The following is a 6,000-nucleotide window of genomic DNA, read 5'->3' on the forward strand; positions in this document are numbered from 1 at the left end:
TTGTGGAGATCTATGATTATTTTTCACATTTTCAGGAGTGAAAATGTCATGTCCAAGGTAATGCACATTGCTCCCAAGAAGTGCTCCCTGGAACTACTTTACATACCCATAGGAAGCATCTGAGAGCACTCATTTCCTCTGCTTCCTGTCACTTGGATTTTTCTTTCTGTCCATGTTTTCCTCATCATATGTGTACAAAGAATCCTTTTCCTGTTGAAATTAAACGAAGAGTTGTTTAAACAGATATGAATAGTTGAATACAAATTTATTGTTTGTAAATAGTAGTTAGAATTTAACTGTAATAACTTTCTGGAGGTGACATGTGTCCTTCATGGACCTTCACATTCACCTCTGCTGATTGGGGTATAAGTAAAGAGAGAGAAAAGAGGGGGCACCTGGGTGGCTCAGTCAGTTGAGCCTCTAACTCTTGATTTCTGCTCAGGTCATGATCTCAGTTTGTGAGCCCTGTGTGGGGTTCTGCATTGACAGTGTAATACTTGCTTGAGGTTCTCTTTTTCCCTCTCTGCCCACACCCCCCGCAAAAGTAAATAAACATTAAAAAAAAAGAGAGGTAAAGGAAAGGTGTGAGGTTTGTCTATTTTGGGGGATATAAAGGAGAGAAAATAGCATTTATCAGATACCTGCCATGTCCTGGATGATATCGTTTACAGTGTCTTCCTTGTTAGGATATTATTACCCTATTTCATAGAAGTTAAGGGTCAGAGACTTTCAGTCACTGTTAAGGTCACATAGCTAGGACATGGTGGGTCGGCATTTGAAGAAAGTGTTGTCTTCCTTTCTATCACTCTTTCTCTTGGCCTCTTAGCAAATCCCAAAGTGATGCTTGTTCCCAGATGCCCCATGCAGAACTAAGAAAATCTGAGAGGAAATAGTCAGCTTTCCCCAAATCATCAATTTGTACAGCTGCACTCTGCTCAGGTTGATGGTCTTGGGGTTTTTGGAGCCTGAGGCCAGCTTGGACCTAGAGTCCTGCATCTTGCTCTTTAACCCAGAATATCTTTCTCCTGGACAGCAAAGGGAAGCCCTTTTCAAAGGAAAATTGAGCCCATTGTGAAGAAAATCATAGAGATCTGAGACCAAGCCTTTCCCCTAGAGTTATTTTTACTTCCCAACAGCTAATTTATCCAGATGATTGGCCCTGAGTTGGTAACCCTCAGGTCCTGTCACTGATGGCTCTGGGAGCCAATTACTCTGGGGGGGGGGTGGGGACTGGGGGTGTGGTGGCAGCATCTGTCTGGGCCACATGGGCCTCCTCTGCTTGTAGTATGTGTGGTAACTTAGAGCCACTTGCTTTAAAGGTTCTATTTGCGTTATCAGCAAAGAATATGGAAAACAGCTCAATTTCAGCTGATTACTTAAAGTGCCTGGGAGCTGTTGTGTAATTTTCATTGCTGCTTGCTGGGCTCTTTAGCAAAGTTTGCAGGCGAATTTAATGAAACTCATTCAGCTCTGCTGAATGTAGACAGAGAAGGCACCAGCTTCCTGTTCTTTTTGTTTGGAAGCATCTGTTACCATAACATAGTAAACATTTTCTTAAAAAAAACATTCGGAGAACAGTCATCTGTGAGACCCCTCTCCAGTGAAGAGTTAGGTCCCAACTAGGTTTTCCCACAACTTCACTGGGCAAGAATTGCCTCTGGTCTCCAAGGCCAAAGGAATTGGCTCTAACAAGGATTTCTAGGAAATGGCTCCTTACCATCTAGATGGATAAGCTTTCCTAACACTGGTTAGAATCAAATAATTAAACTCTGGTGTGACACACAATCATTCCATGGAATTCAGCCATTAAAAAGGACCTTGTAGATCCCACTTCTCATATTTGAATGTGCTGATGAGTCATTTGGGGCTCTTGTGAAGACAAAGATCTGATTCTATAGGCTTGATGTGGGCCTCAGGTTCTGTGATTCTCAGAAGTTCCTGGGTGAAGCTGATGTTCTTGGTCCTTGGACCACACTTAGAGCACCAAGGCTGTAGAAGTTTTTAATTGCATGGGAAGGTGTTCATGAATCCAGTAAGTAAGAAACGACTGTGACATGTAGAGTATGAACCCATTTATATGAATTATATATATAATATATTCATGTTTTTGTATATTCATAAATATATAAGTCAATAACAGTAAGTTTATCTGAGTGGTATGGTTTAGGGCAATGATTATCTTCATCCTTTTGATTATCTTGTTTTTTTAAAGCATATTCTAAAATAAAAATATTTTTTATTATAGTTTATTGTCAAGTTGGTTTCTATATAACACCTAGTACTCATCCCAACAAGTGCCCTCCTCCATGCCCATCACCCATTTTCCCCTCTCCCCCACCCCCATCACTCTGTTTGTTCTCAGTATTTAAGATACTCTTATGGTTTGCCTCCTTCCCTCTCCTTAACTATTTATTTCCCCTTCCCGCCCTCCATGGTTTTCTGTTCAGTTTCTCCTGTTCCACGTATGAGTGAAAACATATGGTATCTGTCTTTCTCTGCCTGGCTTATTTCACTTAGCATTCATTTAGCATGATACCCTCGAGGTCCATTCATGTTGCTATGAATGGCCAGATTTCATTCTTTCTCATTGCTATGTAAAATTCCATTATATACACACACACACACACACACACACACACCCCACATCTTCTTGATTCATTCATCAATTGATGGACATTTAGGCTCTTTCCATGATTTGGCGCTTGTTGAAAGTGCTGCTATGAACATTGGGGTACAGGTGCCCCTGTGCATCAGCACTCCTGTATCCCCTGGGTAAATCCCCAGCAGTGCCATTGATGGGTCATAGGTGAGTTCTCTTGAGAGTTTTTTGAGGAACCTCCAAACTGTTTTCCAGAGCGGCTGCACTAGTATATATTCCCACCAACAGTGTAGGAGGGTGCCACATCCTCGCCAGTGTCCATAGTCTCTTGATTTGTTCATTTTAGCCACTCTGACCAGTGTGAGATGGTATCTCAGTGTGGTTTTGATTTGTATTTCCCTGATGAGTGATGTTAAGCATCATTTCATGTGTCTGTTGTCCATGTGGATGTCCTCTTTGGAGAAGTGTCTGTTCATGTCTTCTGTCTATCTCTTCACTGGATTATTTTTTGGGTGTGGAGTTTGGTGAGTTCCTATTAATTTTGGAGACTAGCCCTTTGTCTGATATGTCATTTGCAACTATCTTTTCCCATTCCATCAGTTACCTATTAGTTTTATTGATTGTTTCCTTTGCTGTGCAGATGCTTTTTATCTTGAAGAGATCCCAATAGTTCATTTTTGCTGTTGACTCCCTTGCCTTTGGAAATGTGTCGAGTCAGAGATTGCTGTGCCTGAGGTCAAGGAGGTTGGTTCCTGCTTTCTCCTCTAGAGTTTTGATGGTTTCCTGTCTCCCTTTCAGGTCCTTCATCCATTTTGAGTTTATTTTTGCATATGGTGTAAGAGAGTGGTCTAGTTTCATTCTTCTGCATGTTGCTGTCCAGTTCTCCCAATACCACCTGTTGAAGAGGCTGTCTTTTTTCCATTGGATTCTTGTTCCTGTTTTATCAAAGATTAATTGGCCATACACTTGTGGGTCCAATTCTGGGCTCTCTATTCTATTCCATTGGTTCATGTGTCTATTTTTGTGCCAGTACCATACTGTCTTGATGATGACAGCTTTGTAGTAGAGGCTAAAGTCTGGGATTGTGATGCCTCCTATTTTGGTTTTCTTCTTCAATATTACTTTGGCTATTCAAGGTCTCTTGTTGTTCCATACAAGTTTTAGGATTGTTTGTTCTAGCTTTGAGAAGAATGCTGGTGCAATTTTAGTTGGGATTCCATTGAAGGTGTAGATTGCTTTGGGTAATAATAACATTTAACAATGTTTATTCTTTGGATCCATGTGTATGGAGTATTTTTCCATTTCTTTGTGTTTTCTTCAATTTCCTTCATAAATTTTCTACAGTTCTCATCATATAGATCTTTTACTTCTTAGGTTAGGTTTATTCCTAGGTATCTTATGTGTTTGGAGCAATTGTGAATGGGATCAGTTTCTTGATTTCTCTTTCTGTTGTTTCATTATTGGCGTATAAAACTGCAACCCATTTCTGTATATTGATTTTGTGCCCAGTGACTTTGCTAAATTCATGGATTCGTTCTGGCAGACTTTTGGTAGAGTCTATTGGGTTTTCCATGTAGAGTATCATGTCATCTGTGAAAAATGAAAGTTTGACTTCTTCTTTGCCAATTCTGATGCCTTTTATTTATTTATTTTGTTGTTGTTGTCCGATTGTTGATGCTAGGACTTCCAACACTATGTTAACAGTAGTGAGAGTGGTACATCCCTGTCATGTTCCTGATTTCAGGGGGAAAGTTCTCAGTTTTTCTCCATTGAGGATGATATTAGCTGTAGGCTTTTCATAAATGGCTTTTATGATGTTTAAGTAAGTTCCTTCTATCCCAGCTTTCTCAAGGGTATTTATTCAGAAAGGGTGCTGTATTTTGTCAAATGCTTTTTCTGCATCTGTTGACAGAATCATATAGTTCTTATTTTTTTCTTGGGTTAATGTGATGTATCACATTGATGAATTTGCAAATATTGAACCAGCCCTGCAACCCAGGAATGAATCCCACTTGACCATGGTGGATAATTCTTTTTATATGCTGTTGAATTTGATTTGCTAGTATCTTGTTGAGGACTTTTGGAGCCATATTCATCTGGGATATTGGCCTGTTGTTCTCTTTTTTGACCTGGTCTCTGTCTGGTTTGGGAATCAAAGTGATGCTGGCTTCATAGAATGAGTCCAGAAGTTTTCCTTCTATTTCTATTTTTTGGAATAGCTTGAAAAGAATGGGTATTAACTCTGATTTAAATGTCTGGTAGAATTCCCCAGGGATGCCATGTGGTCCAGGGCTCTTATTTGTAGGGGCATTATTGATAACTGATTCAATTTCTTCACTAGTTATGGGTCTGTTCAGATTTTCTATCGCTTCCCATTTGAATTTTGGTAGTATATGTGTGTTTAAGAATTTGTCCATTTTTTTCTAGGTTGTCCAGTTTGTTGGCATATAATTTTTCATAGTAGTCCCTGATAATTGCTTGTATTTCTGAAGGATTGGTTGTAATAAATCCATTTTCATTCATGATTTTGTCTCTTTGGGTTCTCTCTCTTTTTGATAAGCCTGGCTGGAGGTTTATCAAGTTTGTTTAATTTTTCAAAAAAACCAACTCTTGGTTTAATTGATCTGTTCAACTGATTTTTTAAAATTCTATATTCTTTCTTTCGCACTGATGTTTATTATTTCTCTTCTTCTGGGTTTAAGGTGTTCTTGCTGCTCTGCTTCTAGTTCCTTTAGGCATGCTATTTGATTTTGTATTTGTGCTAGAAATAGGCCTGGATTGCAATGTATTTTCCTCTTAGGACTGCCTTTGCTGCATCCCAAAGAGTTTGGATTGTTGTGTTTTCATTTTAATGTGTTTCCATAAAATTTTAAATTTCTTCTCTAATTGCCTGGTTGGCGCATTCATTCTTTAGGAGGGTGTTTTTCAACCTCCATGCTTTTGGTGGTTTTCCACACTCTTTCCTGCATCTGATTTTAAGTTTCATAGCATTGTAATCTGAAAATGTGCTTGGTATGATCTCAGTTCTTTTATATTTGTTGAGGACTGCTTTGTGACCCAGTATGTGGTCTATATTGGAGAATATATCATGTGTAGTCAAGAAGAAATTGAATTCCATAGCTTTGGGATATAGAATTACCCAAGAGAGACAGAAATGCTGATGCATAGGAGCACATGTACCCCAATGTTCTTAGCAGCAATGTCAACAATAGCCAAAACATGGAAGGAGCCTAAATGTCCATCACCTGACGAATGGATCAAGAAGATGTGGTATATATTCACGATGGAGTACTACATGGCAATGAGAGGGAATGACATATGGCCCTTTGTAGGAAAGTGGATGGACCTTGAGGGCATCATGCTGAGTGAAGTAAGCCAGGCAGAGAAGGACAGAAACCATG

The sequence above is a fragment of the Suricata suricatta genome, chromosome 2 (genome assembly GCF_006229205.1).
Source record: "Suricata suricatta isolate VVHF042 chromosome 2, meerkat_22Aug2017_6uvM2_HiC, whole genome shotgun sequence".
Classification (NCBI taxonomy): domain Eukaryota; kingdom Metazoa; phylum Chordata; class Mammalia; order Carnivora; family Herpestidae; genus Suricata; species Suricata suricatta.